The sequence below is a fragment of the Sebastes umbrosus genome, chromosome 17 (assembly GCF_015220745.1).
Source record: "Sebastes umbrosus isolate fSebUmb1 chromosome 17, fSebUmb1.pri, whole genome shotgun sequence".
In the NCBI taxonomy this organism is placed as follows: Eukaryota; Metazoa; Chordata; class Actinopteri; order Perciformes; family Sebastidae; genus Sebastes; species Sebastes umbrosus.
In genome coordinates, this window is record NC_051285.1 from 22,014,955 (window position 1) to 22,041,961 (window position 27,007).

General features: G+C 39.5%; 1 protein-coding gene across 1 annotated transcript in view; it reads left to right on the forward strand.

The window, feature by feature from the left end:
• The first annotated feature begins 316 nt into the window (after window positions 1-316).
• The window catches only part of nlgn2b (neuroligin 2b), an 81,675-nt gene continuing 54,984 nt past the window's right edge, over window positions 317-27,007 (forward strand). The window contains exon 1 of the mRNA XM_037748634.1: window positions 317-1,706. The gene's annotated coding sequence lies outside the window, so the exon portion shown is untranslated. The remainder of the gene's footprint in view (window positions 1,707-27,007) is intronic.

A 27,007-nucleotide genomic window follows, 5' to 3' on the forward strand; every position in this document is an offset into this window, starting at 1 on the left:
TTAACTTTTTTTAGGTGAGCATTTCTCAAAATACGTTTCACTGCCGGCCCCGTCCACAGCAGTACATTACTTCGCTTCTGCGCAGTAACTTCCACTGAAACTGTGGGCGCGCTGACGTCATCCACTGTAGGTAATACACTGAATACGGATAAGTAACTCATACAACCCCACTTCAAAACACTCCAAACTATCCGTTTAAGGTGATAATATGTCAGTGTTGTGTTTATAGCTTGTTTTTGCCGCCTCCAAGTGGCCAAAATCAACGAATGCAGGTTTAAACTGAAAGTGGACTGAACACTGTTTCCATGTTTTTTTTTACCTAAAAATCCTCAACCACGAAATTTTGTTAAATATAATATACATCACAGGAAAGGTAAAATATTGTGTTACCAATATAAATAGGTATTTTTACATACATCATATGGAAATATATTGTTATGTATAGGCGCTTGCTATACTGAAATACTCATGTAAAAGAAAATCAATCTCTCTTATATTTGTGAAATGCACATATGCCTGGCGCCAAAAAAAAAAAAAAAACTCTCTGACGTCAGCTCTGGTGCAGATCCTCATCTAAAAAGAATCAAAGCAAATCCCCAACCCCTGTGTTTCAAATGCACATTTTATCTTTTTCTTTTTTTTCTTTCGCATGACGATTTCAGCGGCCGTTCATTGCGTCGCACCTCCTCGTCATGACAACGAGCAGAGAGATTGAAATATGGCAAGTGGTGTCCTATGAGAGAGAGAGAGAGAGAGAGAGAGAGAGAGACGGAACCGCACTGAGAGAGAGAGAGGATGAGAGAGAGAGGCTGTTGGAGCACAAGCCGTGGGATCCTCTCCAGTGCAGGCATCGCGCTCCATAATAACACCACCACCGCATCCTCATATTTAACGCACATTCTGGTGCTATTCTCTAACCATGAAGGCTAAACGGAAGATCCCTGCCTCGCTGTCTCCCAGTCTGAGCCTCTGTTTTCTGTGAAGAGCATCATATAATAGTGAATCCAAGAGAGAGAGAGCACCACGCAAGCGCGTAAAAAGAAGAAGATTGGACACCTCTATTTTTTTTTGTTGGTGCGCTTTTAGAGCGTCTCTTTCACATATTCGAAGTCAAACATTCGGTGTTTTTCGAAGAGGCCCCCCCAGCGGTGCCGTGGATACCGTGTGGATTATTATTATTACCAGCATGGACAACAAATGGGGAAAAGAGGACAGATCGCTGCGTTGACTTTTGAAGCAACGCGCACAGTCTTGACGCTATAGCGTTACGCATTTCTTTTTTTTTTTCCTTTTTTTTTTTACTGTGAGCGCCTTTTTCCCCCTCCTGTTCGAATCCCACTCGCTGCTGCTGCATCTCACCCAACATTATATATATATATAAAAAAAGAAAAAAAGTCTAATATTTGGTGGATCTAAGGAACAGAGCCGGGGTGTTGTCAGAGAGGGATGAGAGGAGGAGGGGGCAGTATGAGGTGTGCTTTTTTTGGAAAAGCCGGAGAAAGACGGACACCAAGAAGGTGTACTGATGTGCGGACGCCTGCGACGCGTTGCCCTCCTGAGAAATAATCGCGATCAGGGTGGAAGAAATGGCCTAGTTTAAAAAAAAAAAAAAAACACCATCGACACACCGGCAAGAGAAGAATCGTGTTTAGATGGACGGGCCATCATCATCATCGTCATCATCACAATCCCAGCGAGTCTTTTAGGTAAGCCCTATGTATATGTCCACCACCACCACCACCACCACCAATACCTTCCTAAAACGTGACTGGAGATTTTTTTTCTGTCTATCATGGTGTTTTTTTATGTTGTGCGCAATCTGTACGCTTTGGTGACTTCGCACATTGCGCACGTTATCCATCTTGACGCACTGTCACAATTTGGAGGGGGAATGAGATTTTCAATGTAAATCCTGGTTGCCACTTTGTTGCTATAGCACATCTTTTTTCTTCCCCCCTTTTCAGTGGGAGCCTTTCGATTGGCCTTGCCTGTTGATAAGCTGTCACATCTTTAACATGATCAGCCTATACTTTGTTGTCATCAACATGGCATTTTTCTTTAACCATGATGCATGTGATTTAATTGGGAATCATCTCATCATGTATAGGCTGTCAATCAGACTCTTTTCTATTTGGCTCCAAAACAGTGTCCTCTTCTTTTCCCCTTAATATAGATTGTTTGGACAAAAGCTTTTTATTCCATTTATTCATGTTCTGTAATACGGCTTAATTAGACACACATGCTGCTGTGCTGCAATAGAACTAATCTCAACCACAGTGTGTGACAGGCCTTGAACTCAGAAGATGTCCTCTCTCTCTCATGAACAAACCCACAACACACACACACAGTAACAGCACAAACACTCACACTGTGCCCTAGAAGATGCAGATAGGATTGTGAATTAAATGCACACACTCCGATGATCCAGGGAAAGGCTCTCCATTAATATTCAGTGGTGGTTGAGGCTGTGCTCAGTTAATGGCAGACAACAGGACCTCTGTTCTGACAGGTCATGGATGAGAAATGGTATGTTTTCATTTTTAGGGAATAAATGCATTTTTTTTTCTTTCCCCCCACTGATTCGGTGCCTGTAGCTATGGACGAGTGACATTTAAAATCCATCAGAAAACCAATAAAGTGATTTTGTAGACTTTTGCAGAATTTGGTATTACTCTTGTTCGTGTACTGTTGGAATAGCTGTGATTGCTTTCTTAAGCCTGGCGTCATGTCAACCTGGTTACTGGCATTTGGACACTTACTCGGATAGATGGCTGAAAACTTGCATAGGCTTCATGTATGCCATACCTAATCTAAATGTTTTCATTACATAGAAGAGGAAAGTATATAGAGCAAAGATTTGGCAGAAATATACCCAGAACCCCCATTGTGAAATGTCTCTTGGGAACATTTAGAACCTGTATTCCTTCCAAGCTAATAATTTGATTATCTCTTTCTGAAATGGATCCATTTTGTGTCTAGTTATTCACTAGCAAATGGGCCTTGAAGATTTGGTGGCATTATATTGAAGGATGATCCTTTGCTATACAAGGACGTACATAGTGTAGTGACATCACACATGCTGTAATCAACCAAACAACAGTTAATACTTTAACTTTTCAAACTACCAGCATTTTTATCTCCAAGAAAAGATACTGTGACTGCAACCATTCCCCGAATACTGTATCCAATAAACTAAAACAAAGGGCCAATAAAGGTCATATTGTGGTGAGCGCAGTGTCATTTGGTTTCCAGAGAGAAAATAGAAAAGATAAATGGAATAAAACAAAAGAAAGAAAAATTGGCGGCTTAATGGATTGGATGATGACGTGAAGTGGAGACTTACAATCCAGAGCAAAATGTGTTTAGTCTTAATGTTTAATGAGGTATATTTGGGTGAGTAAAGTGAAGTGTAGGAAGGATGTTCAATGTGATTCTGTTTTTACAAAAACAGGATAAAAACTAGAGTTTTCTTGAAGGAGGACAGGGTTGTTGTCAAGTTGTTTTGTACTTTATATGTAGTAGCTATATAGCTAGTTTTTGAGCTAGAGCGGCCTTGTGTAATACCAGTGCTTATTTTCATTACCAAGGCCCAGCATTTAAAAGGGACAGTCAGATAATTTTACCTTGACATTGCACTATTCTAACTATTAACACCGTTTCACACCAAGCACAGATTTTCAACCCAAAAAATTCACACAGGAATTCATAAAATCTGATTTTGTGGGTTCTTAAGAATGCTTGCACATCCCTGCGGAACAGTCGTGCAAGGGAAAAAAATATTCGGACGGACCTTGATTTCAGCGGATTTACGCCTGCGGAAATATACAGTATGTTTGACCAATGGAATTCTTTGTTCCAACCGTCATTCTGCATAATAATTAGCCATGTGCTTCTGTTTGTTGCACGGAGAGTGTGTATTTTTGGGGCCTTGAAACGATGGCCGTTTGTTTTCAGGGTAACGGATTGTCGGAGAAATGGACTTATTTGGTCCAATGGGCCATTTTTCGGACTATAGAGTGCTCTAGGGATGACACATTTTTATAGGCCAACCAGGAAGTTAGCATCGCCCTGGGTTCCCTCGACAAAAAGCCAATGGGATTTTTCCATTGGGTTTTGGATTATTGCCGAAAATAAGCTCTGTGGCAAACACACATTTATGATACTTACATGTTTTGTTCAGCAAGATAATCTTCACAAATTACCAACCCTTCTATGATTTTTGAAGCATAAATGCAATCGTAAAAAGAAGTAAAAAGCTAACATTAGGCTATAAACGAACTACACCACGTTCGCATGGACGTGAGTATACACAAAAAGGCAGCAAAGGCGGACGAGTCGGCGTGATGATGTTTAGTAGTCTCATTTAGCCACTTGTCAGCAACCGCCTTTTTTAAGACACATAAAGGCTTCAAAATTTACAAGTATTTTTTTACGTTTTTGATGTCATTGAACAAAAAGACTTATTTCAGGCATCTAACTAAAAACCCATTCAAAAAAACCATTGGGTTCCAAACAAGGGAACCGGAAGTGCTAAAATGCTAACTTATTTCCGGGTTTTAGGACTCATTCCTGTAGCGGTGTTTTGGAATAACAATGGGCTCTCCTATTCTCAACACCCAATTATGTACGACAAACACCACTGCCTTAACAACCAAATAAAGGACAATATATGGCTTGGGATCTCCCAGCAGCTGGGATACAATGAAGATGGTAATGTAGCTGATATGCACTTTCTATCAAATTTGGGGTCCGATCGGTTTATGTATTGTGTAGTTAACGTTAGCCCCTTAGACAAGTTTTTGTTGTGTGGAGTGGACACAAGCTATATTTAGGAGGAAACTCATTTGGCCTCATTGAAGAAAATGGAACACGGCAACGCGGATAATTTGCACCAGAACCAGTGCGCATAGTTGTCGTGCGGAAAATTTGCACGCAGATTTTCCGTATTCCCAAACCGCATTTTCACATCGCTCTGGTGAGAAATGGGTTTTTAAGGGTATTGCAATTCTGGTTATTTTTTTTGGTTAAAGCTCAATTTTGAATTGATGATCTTATCATGCCAAGCCAAACAAATGCTACACTTGAATTCTTCTCTACGACTTTAATATACGACATGTCAATTTTCATCTGTATCATTTCTTTTAGCTGCTAACTGATGGCTCAGTGCATGGTCGTGGATTGAAGACGTGCACACAGTATTATTTAAAACAACGCATATGTATGCCTATGTGAATTTGGCAGTTGGTAAAATGGCCCTTTAGTCTGCTTTCTGATAGTGAGGTGCAGTGTGGATGGATGAATACAATTTTTCTAATCAACACACGGAGTCAACAAGCCTCGCTATGAGACAGAATGAATATATAATATAAAGACTTACTGAATGTTTGCAGGCCGCTTGTGCTGTATGGGCATAGGCTGCTTGCACTAAACCACCACAGCCATAGGATGTGCTTTATACAGTTTAGGTAGTAAGTGATGGTAAACTGAAGTGTCATTTGTTTCTTTATTTCACTGTGGTCATAAACAAAAGTATGATCAACAGGTGTTTTTACTGGGTTTAAGTTATATAATCTGCACAGAAAAGATGCATGAAAAAACAATCAAAGACGGCTAGAATTAGATTTTATTCCAATTGTGCCGACATGTTTTACTTCAGCTTGTTTATGTCTACATTTACGTTCACAGTCTGGGTATGGTGCTTTTTGTCACTGTCCATTTTAAATTGAATGCTTTTAGTACTGTAGATACCAACGTCTGTCCTTACAAATTATGCTGCTACCAGAAAATCTCGTTTTCCGCTGTCCAAGTACATGTCCTCATACACTCCTCATACCGAAAGCATTGCAAGCTCTACAGTATCATTATGCTGCCATCACATCAAGAGGCCGCACTGAAAAAAGTGTTAATGAACAAGTGGTTTCCTAGCAATGACGCAATCACACTTTGAAATGTGCAAAAATATGATGTATGTATGTTATGTATTATGCACTCAAAGTTCCCTTTGCTATATGATTTGAATGTAAGACCAGCAGCAGATCCAGGCTGTGACTAGGAGAGGTGGTTGGAGAAATTTCTTGACCAAACATCATCTTTGCAGGTATACATGATAAAGCCAGTCTGGTGTTTTAAACCAGCAGATCATTTGGTGTACTAATGATCCAATCGCAATGTCCACTCTATGGCTGAAGCATTGAAATGGGAATTTAAAGGGACAGTTTGGGTGTTTTGAAGTGGGACTGTATGAGGTACTTAGCCATAGTCAGTGTATTACCTACAGTTGATGGCGGTCGACACGCCTCCAGCTTGGTGAAGCAGACAGCAGTTACTGCACAGAACCAAAGCAATGTACTGCTGTGGACGGGGTTGCAGCAAAATGTATTTTAATCACCTAAAAGTAAGACTCACCTAAAAAAAATCAATATCAGTGTACGCTATATTTAGAATATTCTCTCGCCGGTTTACCTTGCCTTGAGACAGCTCTGTCCGACAGGGAACTGAAGCCATTGTATCCATCTATGCTCTCGCCAAAGCCACCAGACTCCATTGAAAAAAACTGTAATTTTACCTCGCAGAACACAGGGGTTGCTGTTTGTGCTATTGTGTGACTTTGATGAATCAGAACAAACAAAAGTCACACAACTCCTTTGTTCTGCGAGGTAAAATTACAGGTTTTTTTTCAATGGAGTTTCGTTGTTTTGCCGAGAGCATATATAACAGCTTCAGTTCCCCATCGGAAACATAGACTGTATAGCTGTGTCACAACAAGGTAAACCAGCGAAAATATTCTAAATATAGCGTACACTTAAACTGAAATAGATTTTTTTACGTGGGCCTTTATAGGTAGCTAAAATCGAGTTGTCCTGCCGGCCTCGTCCACAGCAGTACATTGCTTTGGTTCCGTGCGGTAACTCCTGCCGACCGTCATCTACTGTAGGCAATACACTTACTATGGATAAGTACCTCATACAACCCCACTTCAAAACACCCAAACTATCCCTTTAAGGGATAAAGGAGGGTCATCACATGGCCAGGAGTTAGGTATTTAATTGGCCATTAAAATGAGGACCCATAGATAATTGTAATAGCAGTTGTTTGTAAAATAGTAATACTGCTGTATCAAATTGTCATCATGCCTCCATGCCAGCACCTTTCGTGATTTCAATTTTATTTTTGTTCTTATTGTTGTTGGTTTTTCTTTTTCTGGGGTTGCTTCTGAGGTTTGCTTCTCATTCCCGTGTTTCATGTCACAACTCTAAGAACTGTGGGTCAGTCCCTTATGGATGGAGAGTCTGCAGGATTGTGCACTTAAAAAAAGTGTGTTTTGAGTGCTCAAAAAGTCCACAGGAGAGCCCTCGTGTGCACTGCTCACCAATTGTTTTAGAGTGGGACTATCCTGAGCCCTCAGATATGTATCAAGAACATTCTTCAAAATCTGTAATGTCTGTTGGACTGACATGTTGGACATTAGGATTGGACATAACCTGTTGTCGGTTGGCAAAAAGTCCCATTGACTTGCTTCTCCCTGTCCAGAAAGCTGCACATTTATGGCATAAAACAGAAACATCATGTGACTTTTTTAGATTTTTGAGCACGACCATGTTGTGTTTGTACAATTATCATGAGGCAAGAAAAAGCCAGGTTGAAGCATGATGAAAATCCAGCCCATACTGCCTAATATTTGATCAGCTTGGAGGCGTGGCAGCTGTTACTATCCATACATCCCTTCGCCATATGATCAGCCTATAGTTTCTCACCAAGCTACAGCATCTTTACATAAACCATTTACTGCATTCCGGGTTAATGGTGTAGCTGCTGCAATGGAGGCTTGGGAGATTTTAATTTCTGTGTGAAGATGTCAAGTCAGAGGAAAGGGAGGTTAAAATGACCCAGCTCTCAGTCACGTCACGACCGAGGAGGAGAAAAGCAGGAGAATAGCTTGACCTGACCCATTATCCGTGAGCAAAGTAAAGCTGGAGAAAACGCCTGTGCAAATGCCATGGTAACCATCTTGTGTAACCTCCTTTTGAACAATATCACATAACAGTCATCCATGAGATAAGCCAGGATAAGTGCTGTCCTGTCTTGCGAAAGTCTGGGAAGAACATCACACCAAACTCCATTACAATATCTGGTAATTTAATGTGTCTTTTATTAGCGGCAGAAACGGCGAGCCCATTAAAACGGGACACGTGACCTTTCCTGAATTGCAAAGTTCCACCCTTCAATTCATCAGACATGATCCATTAAGCAGCTGTAACACTCAGATATGTGTTGGGCAGTGATACACAAGCTCGAGCTGGCAATCGAATACGGCGTGTACTCTTAAAAAAAAAAGAAAGACGTTTCTTTCAAGCAGTGGCAGTTTATCATTGAACTACACTGATCGTAATTCTTATGACACGGCACACACATTAAGCAGCTGGTGCTCTTTAGAAAGGTGTGGGGCGGTGTTGACATGCATTGGACAGATATGCAGTTTGAAATGTAGCCCACAGCACATGATGTATTGGGGAGCAAGCCCATTTATTATTAATTAAATGTCACAGTTTCTACCTTTTCAGATGGGAACATAATAGCCGGTTAATGTTGCAATATGAAGTGAGCTAATGCTAGTTTCATTGGCTTTGGATACAGTGAGGAACTTAAATGCCTAATGAGATGTGGTGCTAAAGGAAATGTTAATAACCATGCCCCCACCTACTCTCCACCCCAAGTGCAGAAGTGAAGAGTCTCCGCACAGTATGTCCTTCCTGTCTTGTGAATGGCAATGCTCAGTGCCTTGTAGAAACCCAGTGTAGCCACTGCATAAAGTTGAAGATATAATTAGGGACAGAAAAATGAGTGAAGATTGACATGCATTGACCGGAAACAAAAAGCGACGTGTGAGTGTAGTCACCGACTCTGTGAATTGTTGATATAAACCGAAAGGCAACGCGACTGGAAGTGAGATTAGACAACGTAATCCACAGACATTTTAAGACATAGCTATAATCTGAATCAATGACAAGCATTGATATGAATGATTCTCTGAATAATACTGGGCTCTGAAAAGGCTTTTCAAATTCTACCAGTGACATTGAAAATGGTGGCCATTTTGTCTTCAGTGAACATTGAACATTTTGAAAAAAATCTTGTGTCATGCCATCAGAAAGACAAGCCGCACATAAATACACTCACAGTAGTCGTGTTTCCATTCAAATATTTTTATGCACATTTTGAAGTATTGTATTAGAAAAGCTGTATGGTATGGTCTATGTATTAATTACTTTAACATATTTTGCTAAATTATGCATATTGCTACTTTGGAAAAATTAATCTCCTCCAACTTTTAAGCTGTTCTTGGACCAAATATCAGAATTTTTACGTGTAGAGAGACTAAGTCTAGAAAAATATAATTGTGGTTATATTTTTCAAGACCTTTGGTTCCCATTATTTTTTGGCTTGGAAAACGCTACCAGAGGTGATCACTAATGAACTTGGTCAATTTCAGTGAACCTCTATAAGGACATATTATGTTATTGTAATAACTCACAATTCCGTCGTTTTTTTTTGTATAGTTTTTGTTGTTTTGCGTGTATGTGTACGTGCATGCATTCACACAAGTCAAAAACAAGTATATGTTTTCTATATTGACAATATATTGTTGGTATAATAGGTGTGTTGGGAGTATATTTCTACGCATGCACATTTTTTGAAGAAGATGTACTTCAAAATACTTTTTTGTTGGTTTGTTTGGAAGTATGGAAGTGGCAAAATTTGATAAAACGTCCTCAATTGCGAAAAAAGTTTTTACGCTCGCTTGAGGTGTTTTTTGCGTTTGTCGAAAAGAGTTGGGCTAAATGGATCATGGAAATGCCTTTGCCGTATAAATTCTGACGTGGCGAACATTTAACTCTGCTGTCGACATCTTCTTGGATATTACCATAACATGTCTTGTCTTTGTCTCCGGACAGCATAGGACATGGCCAATAATAGCTGATATGAAAGAACAATTAAAATCAGCCCAACTGAAACCATTTCTTGAGACCTTTCTCCATTTTTCCAATATTTTCTATCATAGATGGTTAGATGACCAAGGTGACTAGGTTTGTTTCCGGTTCACAATCTCTATTTCTTCTACTCCGTTTACTGGTGGATTACAGCCATATGTAGCCTATAGTGTCAACTTCTGGCCAAACTACACTGTAGCCCAGTTTATTTGCTCCAAACCAGTTGATGGAAAAGGCACATCATTGTGTCAACAGCAAGCTTTGACATGTCACTGCAAAAGGCAACATCACAAACCTTGAATTCAGAATGCTTTTAAATACGAAAATTAAAATAATTTTTTGACTTAATTAAAATGTTTGGTGTTCCAAATAAAACTATGTACTGTACTTGACCTTCAATTAATTAAACGTCGAAGTAGCTGCTCTGTTGAAGCCCTGTGCAAAAAAAAACAGGCATCCAACATGGCTCTTCACTTAAATAGTCAGCAACAGACATTTTATACGTAGTGTCTACTGTTTGGGTATACTGCGGTGTGGTACATTACATCACCCCTGTGATATCTGTTGATCTGGGACTAGTTATTGTCGCACGCTGTGGTTACAGCCTGTGCCGGTCCAGCTTTCGCTGCAGAGCAGTCTAGGGTGGAAACCTACGCTGCCCCGCAACGAAAGCTTGACCGGAGAGGCCAGACACACCGCCACACCACCCGACGGTAAAGAGCAAAGTAAGCGTTACATATATTGACCGTCATCTTTTCTTGTAAAATGCCCGGTGTAATTGGTAACACCGGTGTTGTCACGAGTTTATTAACCGGTGGGAATATTTCCTCACCTTCACATCCCTAACAGATTTCCTTAAAATATGTGCACCCTTTGCCTTCCATACAAATGGTGCCATATTACATGCATAGTAAAAAGGGCCGGTCATACCAAGAAGTGGCACCACAAAATTCATCTGCACGTCTTCGCAAAATGTGTGTTTCAAGAGGCTTTGTGATATAGTGACTACTCCCACTCTCAGGCCTAGTTGGTATACCATTGTAACTGGTGAGCTAAGCGCTAACATGCTAAGCAGCCGGGGTAGCGCTAGTCCGTCACAATAGCTCTCAGAGCTTCTTTTTATTTTCCCTGTGCTGGGCCGTCTACTCATGAATAATGGCTGTTGGTTGCTTGAATACAATGTGAAATCTGTATTTGAGTTTTGTTGTGCCTCCTGTATGGATAAACTGTATAGTGGCAAATGAATGCCCAGTGTAAATATAGCGTCATAGTGTCCTCAAGCTATATTTTCTCATTATATCTAACAATGAACTTCAAGAAGAAGAAGTCTAGTATGTAACCAAAGGGTTACATTGTGGACTACTAAAACGACTACATTGTGCAGTCAGTGCTCTTGTAATATGTCAGGCAGTTCAGTCAGACACTTACAGCAAAGGATTCAGGACGATTTATTGCAACTAGATGTCCAGAAGATGCACTTGATGGATAATGCTCTGCATTTTAGGGCGCTCGACGAATGAAACCAAGCAGCATGGGGGAGTCGTTGCGTGCGACCCGTAACGGGAGCAGTGACATGAATAATCACAGGAGTGAGAGTGTGAGCTTGTCCGATTATCACGACCACCTAATTACCTTGTTTTAATCTGATAGGTGATTGTAAGAGTCAGTTGATACTGATCAGCTGATGGCATGCAGGAACCCAGTGCCCTACCTGAACCAACCTGATGCTCCATTCCTCTTCATAAGAACAGGAGTTCATGTTTAAAAACTACTGAACACAAAGGTGTAGCAATTAAATGAACAGTGTGTAGGGAGATATATTGGCAGAAATGGAATATAATATTAATAAAAAGGTTTTCTTTAGTGTATAATAAGTATTGCTGTGTTTTTGTTAGCTTAGAATGAGCCGTTTATATCTGCATAAGGAGCAGGTCCTCTTCACGAAGCCAGCCACCATGTTCTACAGTAGCCCAGAACGGACAAACCAAACACTGGCTCTAGATAGGGCCATTTGCATTTTCACGTTTCTGCGTCGGCCACCGTAGTTCTTCTACATGCTTGGGACACGGGAGGAGTTTCAGCTGGTTGCAATCTGCAACCTCACCACTAGATGTCGCCAAATCCTATGCAGTGCACCTTTAATATTCTGCCAATTTATTAACAATCCTTCCTTCACTGTTGTATTTGAACCAGGGCTGTCAATCGATGATTGTCCATAGTTAATCGCGGTTAATCACAAAATAATCACAAATTATTTATCTGTTCAAAATATCCCTTAAAGTGAGATTTGTCAAGTATTTAATACTCTTATCAACATCGGAGTGCTTTATGCAAATGTATGTATACATTTATTATTGGAAATCAATTAACAACACAAAGCAATGACAGTTTTCTAGTTTCATATGATGCCAATATCTTCACTCTATTAAACTGAGGTTGCGACAACTGAAAAATCATAAGTTGTGTTAATACGTTAAAGAAATCAGTGGCTTTAAACCAAATTTGCATTAATACGTTATTATCGCGTTAACTTTGACAGCCCTAATTTGGACTCTTTTTACATTCAGTTGTCAGACTTAATGAGGCTGCATGATGATCTAATTTTACTCTGAGGTTTCAGTGTTAGCTTGTACGGTAAAGACAATTGGTGCTGATAACATGTTGCCGTCTACTTTTTAATTGAAGTATTTTACTCAGTGTGTTACATTTGTCCTGTCAAATAGTCAATTTACGTATTATTACATTGACGAACAGATGAAAAAAGATCAAACATTATGTAAACACTGTATAGGAGAAATCCCAAATGTAATCAAAATTTAGCGAGCTACAGAGTCTTGTATGTTTTGGAGTGACTTGTCCATTTTAAAAGTCAGTAATCGCACTGAATCCCAAATAGCATCCGCCATCTTTTATTCAGCTGACCTCAGAGCAGTACCTTTGGAATACAGGAAACCTCTCAACACTTTTTGGCATACAAATCATTTGAGCGGGAATAAATCACATACAGCGAGTCTCAGATATTGCTCTACATAAGCTAACCTATGCATCATCAATGCAGCCAGCCCATCTGTTGAGGTACACTTTCCACCGAACGTGACAGACCTCTTAAGGCGACGTTTAAATTTCAGCAGCCGCTCTGTGTTGTGGCAGCTTGCGTTGCATGGCAAAGTAAACTGAACGTATTTACTCAAATGAATGATGATCCCGAGTCAAAAATTCCCCCCAATGTGAGACAATAAAGCAGGCTTATGTTCCAGGACGTGTTGCTGAACTCTTCTGGCTAGAAAAGCCAGTCTGCTTTTTCCCCCTCCTGGAACAGATGAGCAGTGTGTAGCTGCAGGACCAGCTGTGTGACTTGTAGACGATTGTATTACCCATTATTATGATCGTCTGTGGTCAAACATGGCGCACCTGCTATCTCCCACACTTACAGTATACGATTTCTTTAGGTTTCCATTTGTGATTGATCCCCTATTTAAACATCTGCGAGGTTTTCCCCGTGGTGTGCATCTATATTTCCAATTAACAGTGACAGCTCCTTCCTTATCCCGTCTGCACAATGTCCCCACCTACATGAAGGAAAGGTCCTTTATTATGGCTGTAGACAAACTATTATAATATTGATTTGCCCTGTGTATCCATTGATTTTTTTTCCAGAGTGTAATAACACATGATCTACAGTATATGTTGCATCTCAAATTGTATTATAGATTCCCCTGCCTTTTTTGCCATCATTACTTGCATGTTTTCAGAAATTATAGATGTAAAGCAAAGTGTATGGTAATGCATTCCTAAAGATGCAAAGGAAAGTACAATGCAAATAGAGACCTAGGTCAGTAACGTCAGTGTTGGATGATTCTGCAAAACCCTTGATTACAGTACTTTCAAGAGCGTTTTTTCTTTTTTTTTCATCCAATGTCGACATTTTTAAAATTCTCAGGCAACTACAGTACAGTAGGCTATGGTTAAAGATCGAGAAAAACTGTGGTTAAGGCAAAAAAACAATATGGTTAAAATACAGTTAGGGTTAAGCTATAGACTGTATATAAGAAGTGGACGTAGTAACCCATTGATTTTTGGACTGCTGTTTTGAAGCCTCTAGAATTTGCCTTTTTTATTAAGTCGAGATACTAGTTGGTAGGGTTAGGCAACTAAAACTCTTTGTTAACATTAAAGAACTGTAGCTGCAAACAAGAAAAAGGCAAATGTTATATCTAATTTTCCCTTGTTTTTTTTAAAGTGCATCAAATTGTCAGACTAAGGCCACTTTTTCTGTTTTGAACAAACGGTAAGAAAAGCGAAAACGACGAAACAAAAACATGAATTTGTTATTCTTGGTGTCCCCTGGTGATATCACAGGAGTAACTGCATTCAGACCTCCTCTGGTTTATTTTCAGAGAAAATGGGTGGTTCGTTGCCAAACACTATGCAGGTTATCCCAGCCGGTCTGAAAACATCTTAATTATTTATTTGTTTGGATACTCAGAACACATCTGGACTACAGTGTATTACCACAGCAGTTAGGGAGCCGGGTTTTTAGCAAAACAAAAGCATGGAAACCAAATGGATGCCGGATACTTAAAGAACGATAAGAATTAAATCAGGAAAAGGGAGATGTTGGTGTAATCGTATCAAAAATAACTTTCCACTTCCCCTCACAATTCTTTCAACTCAATGGAGCTCAAGTCATTGTACCTCTTAACTCTCTCATGCATGATATCTTTTATATTGGACAATTAAACATTTAACTTCATAAAAAATACGGCACTTTACACTTTCATACTTTACATGGAGAGATTTTATAGATCTATTTTGTGATGTACTCAGTTTTATGGTGTGGAGTTTTCTCTTAAAAAAAGGATTGGGCAGTGCTGACAACACAAAAATCACTATTTCTGACCAAATACGTCAATAGTGTGATGATACTTGGGGAAGTTATTTAAGTGTTATAGACTGTCAGGTGGCCCTGTAAGAAGACACAATGGACTTTTATTTTTAGAACTTTAAAAATAACTTTGAGCTCTGAAAAAAGTTATATGTCTACATCATTGGAAAACGTACCGTGCAAAATCCTTCCAGATCTACAATGGGTCAAACCCCCAAATGGATGTAATAATGTGAATGGGATATTCCTATATTATTCATCATTTTGCAAATTGTCTTCTTGTAATAACATTATATTTGGACAAAGGCTTATATAAACCCAACTTCTATTCAATCCTATACAGTATATAATACAATATAAAGTATGTATATAATACTTCTGTTCTATACAACATAACAAGTATCATCCCTGATGTTAACCATTATTCAGCATAGTCTGATATGCAGTGCTGTATAGCACAAACCTACTTTGCATTATGAAAGGCTTTGTTGATAATGGTTTGAATAGGGTAATGATTATAGGAGCCAAGGTGATAGCTGCTATGATCATTACTGTTGCCAAGGTGATGGTTCTCAAATGGCAAAAAGGGTGTTTGTGTGGGCTGGACGCTAATTTCAAATGATTGTTTGTGATTAATTTCAGTGAAATCGTATATTGAGTGAAATTGTTTTGCAAAAATTGTGCTGTCCAAATGAATTATTCTAAGCAAAATGTAATAAACTTCCAAATGAGTTGTGAAGTTTTTGTCACTGATGTATTGAATACCAGTGAAATACAGTTTATTGCATTGAATACCTATTTGATATGTGCTTGCTATATTGCAATACACTGTATCTAGATTATTGAAATATTCTTATTAATAATTCACATTTCAAGCGATTTCCTTCAGCATTTAATGGACGATTAAACAATCAATAGTGGATGAACCATTGAAATATCCTGTAACACCAAGTGCACATTTTTCCATAACTGTTTTTAAATTACTAGTGTTGGCGATTATTGCCGCAAAATCCAAGTAAATTAAGTATTTGAGCAATAAATTAAAGCTTCAGTAGGCAGAATGTTTTTGGCATCATTGGGCAAAAATTCTATAATAACCTTTCAGCGGATTGTAATTCAAGTGTTCTGAGAGATAACTAGACTTCTGCACCTCCTCATGGCTCTGTTTTCAGGCTTTAGAAAATCTAGCCCATGACGGGAGACTTTGGCCAATCACAGGTCATTTCAGAGAGAGCGTTCCTATTGAGCATGCTCCGGCTGGTGGGTGGTGCTTGGTATTTCTTCAACTGATCTCAACATGGTTGCCGGGTCACAAACTTTCTCATTTTATAACTCAACAGTACACTACAAGATGTTTCTGAAAACATTTGAGGTGAGAAATAGGCATTACATTAACAGAATATTGATTCATATTTGATCAGCGCTGCCTAGTTTGACCGTTTGGTGGGAGTTTGCGAGTGATTGACAGCTGCTCAGACACGGCAGACTCCAGCTCGACTCTGATTGGTTGTTTTCCTCCAGTCTGTGAAATCCTGCAGATGCCATTAGGAGCACCAGAGGACACAGAGACACATGATTTTTTTCAGATTACTTGTATCATGCACTATTGTCAGGATATAGTGACCGTTTTATAAAAAATATTTTTTTTTAAATCATATTTGCTCCATTTCTATGCACTGCAGCTTTAAATATACATAATTCATATTACAATAGCAAAATAATGCCTTGACTTAAATGCACTAAATACAGGATTAGGAGCATTTCTATTGCCTCCACATGGCTCTCAACACAGCAAATAGTTGTTTGTTGCTATATTAATGCTCTGAATATCGTATAGAGCACCTTTAAAATAGCGGTTCTCCGACTCTCCGATTTGTCGCTATTCAACGAAAAACCCTAAATATAGCAAGTAATGCTGAACATAAATTACATTGAATATGCTTGGTAGATCCTCCACTTAAAGCAAAGTCTAACCCATTTTCTTGTATTAACAAAAAGGGCGGTAGCTTTAAATAGCTATGACCAAGTAAACATATAATAGGTTAAACAAATCTCTCCATAATACCTATATTACCATAATACCGCATACCTTAGCTTCATGACTGGGGGTGAATCGAGTGCTCCAATGGCGTAGCCTCAATTTTTTTTTCAGTTTAAATTATCATTTCCTTTACTTATCCAGGTATCTCCCCTTAAAACCAAGAGTTACCCTTCATTCCCACCTCTGTCATTGTCCGTGAACCTTAACAGATACCAACGAAGGTGCACTGCAGTCCTTTTGTCTCATTACATCTACATATCACTAATATAACTCTATGTTTCCACCCTCCTGTTGCAATTCGTGCCACTTCATCTTAAATCTCACACCACTTCTCCAGCACAGCCCTTATCTGCCCACACTGGTGCAGTATCCAGACTGCAGCTGCTCTTCCCTACCCCCCACCACCCCGTCACTGACTGCACACTCCTGTAATAATGAGTATTATTGTGTAAATGTTGTGCTGTACGGCGTCAACCATGTGTGCTTTTTTCCAGCCTACTACTTCTTTGTTCTCACATAATCTTATGTAAGAATGAAGCAGGTGTGGCTGACATGTGTCTCTCAGGATGCTCCTTAAAGCGTATTGCACCGTCCACTGGGGATTGGGGGATAACAGGTAACGAAATACCCTAATTGCAACACGTTTTGACAACATCCAAATGTAATAAAAAAAAAACATCCCAAACGATCACATTTCGGCTGTAATTTTCAGAACATAACTGGCTGGAGTTGTTTTGATTACATGATAGGAACAATTCAAGGGCATGCTTGTTACTGTGACAACAGAGATTGCAGTAATAGTTCAATTAAGCATACACACAGTTCAAATTAAAGTGATTTCTCCCAGCAGGGGTATGTTTGATTAGACTGGGGGCAGTTTACAGAGAGGAATTCGGCACAAGGAGTCACGGAGAAATGTTTTTTGTTGTTGTTTCTTTTGAGTGTTAATAGAATTCTCATTATTCACATTGTTAGCTAAAGGCATTCACTCCAAATGTGGGCTTAGGTTACCACTCACCTTTTTGTCATCCCTGTAAACAAACACTCCAAATCCCCCCCCTCCGTGTCTCTTTTGAAACATGAACACATTTAAGAACATTATGAGCTGGAATCAGGGCATTTTTAGCAGGTTATTCTTACATTACTCCTGTTGACATAGACAGAAAAGTGTTTATATGACAACAGCGACAACTAGATTAATGTCTTAATTAGTATCCAGGGCTATTAGGGCCGACATAAATGTACCCACTATCATGGAGGGCTGTCATTTGTCCCTAAAATCAATGTTGATGATGAATTGGCTGAAGACAGCTTCATTATGTAACACACACCGCTGGCAGCAGATGTGTAATTGGCTTTTACACTTTGCGTCCAAAATAGGTTATATTTTCATTGTAATTTGATATTAATTTATCTATTTGTATTCTATAACCTGGTAGTTTATCTGTTCTATGAAACTTAACAAACTATTTAATTGAATCCAATAAAGGCCTGAGATAAATTAGAGAATATTACAAATATTTTTTTGAAAAATGCACGATAACATGCTGTATTTGTTCAGATAAGTAAAGATTATTGCCTCCTAGAAACAGATCTTTTCATTTCCAACTGTGGCTTATAAAACCACAGCAAAACAGCCAAGCTACTTCTCTTTTGACACCACTGAAATTGAATTGGTTTGAATTTAAATGAGTTGCGATTCAAGGGAACCTTAATGGCAGAATGGCTGTTTGAAAATATGTACAGTGCAATAAAAAAAAGTATTGGGACAGTGACATGTTTTGATTTGACACCAGCACATTTGATGTGAAATGAAACAATGGGCTGTGATGTTCAGCTTCAGGGACGGGTGTTGCCTATAGCCCATATCTATACATAGCATCCCAGTTGTCAGGCTGTTCTTACATTCCGTTTGTAGCTATACCTACGATAAATAATGCACTGTAATTCGTATGTAATCCAAGTAATCGTGAACCAGGAAGCATAAAGAGCGGCAAACGGCGTGTAGGGAGGAGGTCGGGATGGATAGGTGGGTCAAAAAACACCAGACTTTTGCCCATTAGACCGGTTTTCAGTCAAGTCAACGTTGATTTATTTGTCACATAACTTCAAGTAACGCCACTTACATAGTTATTTTAACCCAAACCACAATCTTTTCTTAAACCTAACTAAGCAGTTTTGTTGCCTAACCCTAACCAAGTATTTCAAGCGTAATTATTTTAACCTAAACCATATTTTTTTTCCTAAACCCAACTAAGTAGTTTTCTTGTCTAAACCCAACTTAGTAGTTGTCTTGCCTAAACCTAACCAAGTAGTTTTGTAGCCTAAACCTTTTAAACAAATTGTTTCCTGTGAAGACAGAAGTTTATTTTGAAAAGACTGTATGCATGTAATGAGTGAAAAATTGACATGAGTTGCTGGACATTCGTAGGAAAATGCACGAAAAATGAGGAATAACTTTTCATAAGATATGTTATGAACCGTTTTATGAGGATACGCTGCAGCAGAACACTGATCCTAAACAAAGAGACAATACAACCAAGGAGATTTTTTGGCCAAGCATCGGTCAGACCCGAAACAACTAAGATGTCAAGGTGGCTGTGAAAGTGCCATTTTTAAAGTTATTAATTTTTTAACATTACCTTTTGCTCTCATGTCCATGTCCATTCCTGAGCAGAGTGAATGAGGTCATTGGTGAAAAAGTCCTAAATATTATTTAAAAATCCTCTTAATGGCACTATGTGTTTAAAGTCCCTTGCATGTGCTGTAAGTATGTATCATCTTCACAAACTATCAGTATGGTGGAGCTTTAAGAAAGGGGATTACAGGATGATGAGCTGGAACTTCACATTCAGCAAACCACTTAACCACGCATGTCACCCTGCTGCCTGCACCTGCCTCGGTTTTAGCCATGACAGCTTCTCCCTCTATCTTTCCTGCCATTGGTCTTTACTCCTCCTCGCCTTTTGTATGCCACCCTCTTCTCCTTCCTCTTTTTGACCTCTCACTCTTTTCATACACATTCTCCTCCTCTTCCTGTGAGCGCAAACCTTCTTCAATTTTGCTGTGAGTGGGTTGAGCTTACAACCACCAAAATTGTGCCAAAGCAGAAATTGCGTTAGAACTATCTGGTGGCAACAGGCATAGGTTGTTGAATAAACCTTAAAACTTAAAACAAAATTTGAACAAATGATATGAAAATCAACCACTTTGGTACCTCTTTAGGAAAAAGCACAGATTTGATTTGATGCTATCAATCCAGAGAACAAGACTTTTTAAAAAATAAATATTCACAATATGTTGATGTAAAGTTGATGATGTTGAAGTAAAGCTATAAAATGTAGATATCAGTTATTTATGACAGAATACTAATGAATTTGGCAACCCTGGACTTGTTTGACGACAGTACACCATAATGTGGCGTTGTTAAGTGTATTTTTAAATACATCTGATCCTAAAAGAATCTTAAAGAGGATGTATTATGCTCATTTTCAGGTGCATACTTGTATTTTGGGTTTCTACTAGAACATGTTTACATGTTTTAATGTTCAACAAATACATTACTTTCTCATACCAGCTGTGCTGCAGCACCTCTTTTCACCCTCTGTCTGAAACGCTTTGTTTGAGCTCCTGCCCCCCCTCTCCAAAAGCCCTGTCTGCTCTGATTGGTCTGCTGGCCTACTGTTGTGATTGTTCAACCGATCCAAACTCTTCGGACTCCGCTTCAGCTCCGCTCGAACTAGCTTTGTTTGAGGGCGTGCCATACTAGCCGCTAGGCAGTTATTATGCAAATATGTTACTTGGTGACATCACCACGTTACGGAAGAAATGGCAGGACTTCAAGCGAGGTGTTTCAGCACCTGGCGGCTCCCTCGCTGAACTGCTGCGTCTCTCTCGCCCGTGGTGTCCACAATGTTAATTTATATTTATTTTAGACAGAAAAAGGTTAAGAAGCGTGTGCTCATTTGTAAATAACATAATAATCCACAATTAAAACCCCGTACTTTATTCATTCATGGAGCTCTGCAAGTCACTGCATTTTCTACAACACTGTCCTGTAAATTTTTCAGAATAAAAGCCTCATGTTAACAAATGAAAGAATTTTGTCCACAGAAAAAATGCTTGAGGGCTTTTATTTTGAAACAAATGCCGAAAGTGTTGAGTTACAAATATATCTTTATCTTTTTTCATGTCTTTGACATATTCTACAGATGCAGACATTGAAATTGTAGTAATGTTGCAGGTATGATGTCAATATACTGTCAACAGAACATTTTCACTGTCTGTTGTTGCTGTGAACCGCGAACGGCACACAGTAGAAATAGGTGAGACCTCAAATCTCTAGAAGAGACGCAGCTGATACGCCGCCGCGCCACTCACGCGGGCAGTGTGGCTGCTCTAACTTGTTAACATGAGCCACGCGCTGCTGACGTTCCCATGTGTCCCTTGCCTAACTCCCTTTGTTGTGGACTTTGGGCTTTGTAACTTTGCAGATCTTTTACATGCACAAAAAAACCTATATAACACACTTAAGGAAAGGGAAAAAGCACAATAGGTCCTCTTTAAGACTTTAAATTTACAGTGCAGTCATTTGCTCAACAGTGAGTTTGTCTCCAGGAATTATTATAATATTGTCATATTATTAGTGATTTGTAAAGTAGCCTATCCCCATGGCTTTTGTGGCGTTTTATTTCACCAACTTACTACAAGTCCTATCAAGACGTTCGCCACATAAAGGGAGAGGGATTTGCTTGTCAGTTGGATGTGGCTGTCACAGCCGGTAATGAATTAGTCAGACTTGCACATTGCCAGCGAAAATGTTCATAACACATCCACATCAAGAACATGAGACACACATCGACAGACAAATGTGATACTTTCTGAAAACACCGAGCAGTGTATTGTCACCCGAAATGCACCAGTGTATCTCCTTAAACTAGAGGCTAAAGCATGATGTAAACTTGATATTGTGTGGCTCTGGCTCTGGCTGTCATCACTCCTCAATGATCACATTTAAAGTAGGCTGAAGCAACGTCTGGCCCGTGGCTACAGTCAGACTTTCGGGTTTCCTGTCAGCCCGGGATCCTCGGGCTCTTTTGACTCTTTCTCAGTCTTGAGTCAAGAAGAAAGCTGATTGCAGTTTTGCTAGGGGTGGGAGGGGAGGGGGGGGGCGGGGGGGGGTAGCGTTGAACGTGCAATGTTATCCAGTAAATCTCCTTTTAAATTGCACCCCTCCAGACATGCTTTTATGTATTGTCTTCATCTTTGCAACCACATTTTCTGTTTCCTCTATTTCACTTTTAGTTGGAAAAGAAGATTATCATGAGCATTATTGTTTTTATTTGTATTTTTTACATGTAACAGTATATCAGCGAGACTGACTGGGCAATCATGTTAACGTGGCTAAGCTGCCTTCTCCGTTTAACTTAGTGGGCCATTCTATTCTTAAATTAGCTTTAAGCTCGAGGCAAAGCAGCTGTCAGACTGCTCCCTCAAACTGTGTGTATCGCCCACAGACACCTATGCACACGCTAACGCAGCTAGCATTTCACCTAGATCATCGCTAATTAGTGTGTCACCAGATTGTGCACACTACTCGGCTTCAGTATGACGCATTCTCCCACTCACGACTACCAAAACACACTCAAGGAAAACAGATAAATAAAAAGTAGCAGCCCCCTAGAGGCAGCCATGTTCATCTATACCAAAAAGAGTGCCTGGCCAGCCGCTGTCGAGATCTCTTGCTCTGTTCGTGTGCAGGAGAGTTGTGAGATAAAGGGTTTTCCATGTGATCTACAGGTGTTAAGTAGAGAGAACAGCGGTGACCAACAGCAACATATTGATTTTCTAGTCCAGCAGTGACAGAGGGCCTTTTGTCTCACGTCTCCTATCTGCTCCTACTGCCTGCTGCTTTATGATCCCTGCTGCTGCTTTAATAACCTGCATTGATACTTCATTAGGGCCCCTTTAATTGACTTCCACTTGATCATTTGTGAACTTTTTTTTTATCCTAACTTGTGTTTTCATGTTGTTAATTATTGGGGTTGAATCCATGCAGCCAGTGTGGTGAAGGAATATAATGACATTTAATTTGTTCTGACCTGTGTTTTAAATTGAGTTTGTTGAGGCCTCTTCTGGATCCGTCCAGCAGGCCTTTATCCCCTTTGAATGAGATTTTTTGCAGTCATTTCTTGGGTTAATTGGAGTTATAATAAGTGTAAAGTGATATTTCCTTGTGGATATTCCCACATTTTTCTGGCTGCAGTGTTACGAGGATGGGAAGATGGCGCGGCCATGCTATCTGATTGAGCTGCTCTTTGAGTCTGGAGGGCTTATGGTAAATAGAATAAATTGTGGGATGAAGCTCGCGGCCCTCATCAGCACCAACAGCACAGTGGTTCTCCGCAATTATGGGGTCGCCATGAAATTAACACTGCGACAAGAACTTGCGACCTAAAACGTTCATTTTCTCAGACGGATTAATGGTAACACTCTAACTCCCCCTATTTAGCATTTACAAGCAGTATACTAACATTAAATAAATGGTTTATAGCACACACTATAATAACACTATATTGTAGTAATAAGTGCATATAAGTTTAATGTAATTATCAAAAACTATAACTCCTCCTCTGGACAGCCATGAGTAGAGGCTGCTGTATAAACAGTAAATTAATTACAATTCATGTCTAGAAGGTAAGCCCCAAATTGCGAAAACTTACAAAAACTTTCTAAGACTCTCGCCAGACTCGCTGCCCAACGACCTATCCTCACATTAACTATTCAAGGTCAATGCCTAACCTTAACCATTTGAAGTCAATACCTAACCTTAAAGGAACAGTGTGTAGGATCTGGCAGTATCTAACGGTGAGGTTGCAGATTACAACTTCTCCCATGTGCCAAGAAAAATGCGAATGGCCCTCTCTAGAACCAGTTGTTGTAAGAGTAAAGTGCTCGGAGTGTGTGTGTACGTGGGAAGTGAGTGGTGAAGCAAAAGCGAGAGAGCGGCGGCGGCAACGGGAGCAAGTAACGCAGGAAAAGTTAACTGTGTTTGTTTTGTCCGTTCTGGGCTACTGTTGAAACATGTCGGTGCAACATGGCAGACTCCGTGAAGAGGACCCGCTCCCTATGTAGATATAAAGGGCTCATTCTAAGCTAACGAAAACACGATGACTCTTATTTTCAGGTGATTATACACTAAAGAAAACATACTTATTCATATTATATTATATTTCTGCCAATAGATCCCCCTAATTGTTACACACTGGTCCTTTTAACCATTCAAGGTCAATGCCTAACCGTAACCATTCGAGATCAGTGCCTAACCTTAACCATCTCGCAAGAGTTTTGCAATGTTTGATTTACCTTCTAGACATGACCCAATAGGACTGCCCCTCTTAGTCGACTAATCGGTCGTTTTGGTCTTAGTCGACTGAGAATTACTTATTTCCAAGAAATTTATGAGCACATCTCTGTAGTCGAGGACGACCCTACAATGTAGTAAACTACGGTTGTAATGATATAGTTAGAATACAAATACAAATAGGCTTACTTGTTAATAAACATGTGCATTATGTGTTATAAACCCTTTATTAAAGGTTTTCGTACCATTTATAAATACTAAACAGGGGGGGCTTAAAGTAAAGTGTTACCAGATTAACCTTTATTGGGGTTGCTCTAGTCTCTAGGACATATTTCATATACACATATTTGTACTTTGAAAGACTGTATGACTAAGACAAAATAATACACTAAAGTGTAATCCGTCGCTATATTTTTTTTGTTACAGTAATCAACACAAAAAAATGTGCAATTTGCTAAAAAGTATATCATTTGTCTTTAGCATCTGGGGTCATTAAAATTGAATGGTTTATCCCCTTGGCAACATGAAAGTTCTCAGCATTATGCATGGTTGCAAAGTTGTCATTTGTCCTGAGGGTGGAGCCAAAGCAAACCTCATGTAGTTTCCAAAAATGGAAAGAGTTAATCCTCTGGTGAGCATACAGTAAGTGTGCTCAGATTATTTCATGGTGATCTGCTCATTAATTGTTGAGGACGATGAATATTCATTCCAAATTTAGTGGAAATTGCCTTAAAGGGATAGTTTGGGTGTTTTTAAGTGGGGTTGTATGAGGTACTTATCCATAGTCAGTGTATTATCTACAGTAGATGGCTGTTGGCACACCCCCAGTTTGGAGAAGCAGACAGAAACATAATGTTTTTGTCAAGTGGCTTTGAAGAGGGCATAGATAAGTTTCGCTTTCAGTTCAGTTACCCGTCTGGAAATTTTCTAGACTATTCTATAGCGTACACTTAAATCGGATATTGATATTAATTTTAGATGTCTAAAGAACGTTTTGCTGCCAGCCCTGTCCATAGCATAACTTTGCTCCCATGCTGGTACTCCATCCTCTGGGGGCAATGAATATTTAGTTAAAATATGATAGCGTCTGGCAGATAGTTCCAGGAATATCTTGCTTTCGCCCAAAGTATGGCCGGGCAATATGTTGAATTAATATGAATTTCTGTTCACATGGTGAAAACAGAGGTATTGCAGTCAAAAACTAACAGCTAATAGTTGGCTAAATTATAGTAGAGCCTTGACTCATGATCGTAGGCTGTATGTAAAGATGGATGACATGACAGCTCCCCAAAAGTGAAGCCAAAACATCGTGATCGCCCCCTGGTGGCTGGCTGCAGTACAGGTCATAAAGCCCGCTCCCTCCATGTTAGCAAACCAAAACGTCAAAGTACACGTCAAATAAATTTTTCCCAAAGATAGTTTCTGTGATTTTAGGTAGTTCTTATCACGCTGATATATGTTGAAGTGTTTATTTTTCTGATTTGGTTTAGTTTTAATTAGTTATTTGATGCTATAAAAAGGAGGGTGACACGTCATGATTGGTAGCTGTGAGTCTCTCTCGCTGACAAGCTGCAGCCGTGCTCGGCTTGCGATTGGTTCAGGCGGGTGACCACGATTCCAGGGCTCCGCCGCCTGATCACCGCTCTGGCAGATTCTGCACAGTGGGAGGAAGTGGAGACACGTTATCCATCTCTATATACAGTCTATGGTCATGACAGTCCTGTAAACTGTGGCCCGCTTGCTCTGGCTACCACCTATACTGAATCTAACAGTCGCATCAGTCGACTGAACAGCGTGTGATTCTACTTTGTTCAGTCTGTTCTGACCTGTTGGCTAGCTAGCGTTAGCAAGCCAGCTGTCTGAAAGTACCATGCTGATGTCTTGTCAAGGAACACAAACAGCAGGAGCAGATGAATCAGTGTGCACACTTTTTTTTACTCTATCTGTGCTGAAACCGACTGATTATTAAATTGGATGTCTAGTTGAAGCATCTGGCACTGACAGTCCATAGCTGTATTGGATCATTTTTTAATATGCATAATAATGACAGCCTTACAGATGGTGCAGGTATGATTTTATTCTAGCACATTAAGTCCTAAAAATATATAAATAAATAGTAAAAAAAAGAAAAAATTCAAGCATTTTTTAGCATTTTGCACGATTTTTTGTTGATATCATGAATCGCCCCCAAATTTTAATTTTAATTTTTTTTAATTTTTTGGCCACATCCACACTTTCCTTAAAATTTGCAACAAAGAACAAAAAAGAAATGCACATAAGCAGCTTTAATGACACCGTTGAAGTTAGCTGTGATTTTTCATCTCCACAACTTGAAAGAATATACGACAAAAATAAATATGTATGGTCCCAGAAGGTTCAGCAGTGATCCTATTACAATAATCCTAATATGGTTTTAAGCTCAATTGACATAAAGTCTGCTGAATCTCTGCCTATTACCCTCTGCAGCCCTCTCCTTGTCTCCGGGGGCTTCAGTCTTCATTATGTGACGTGTCATATAGTTGAAAAATCGTTTAGGGGCTTGACTGTTTTCTGTAATTAAAAGACACGTCTTAAACCGGTTGGGCAGTTAGTGACATTATGTTTCACCAAAATAAATTCAGAAGTTGTTGTGGCCTAAAATGAACTGATGACTGCACAGGATGGTTTTTATTTGAGTTGACTAGCTGGGTCTCAAAGCAAAATGCCTCACACATGATCTTAATTGACAA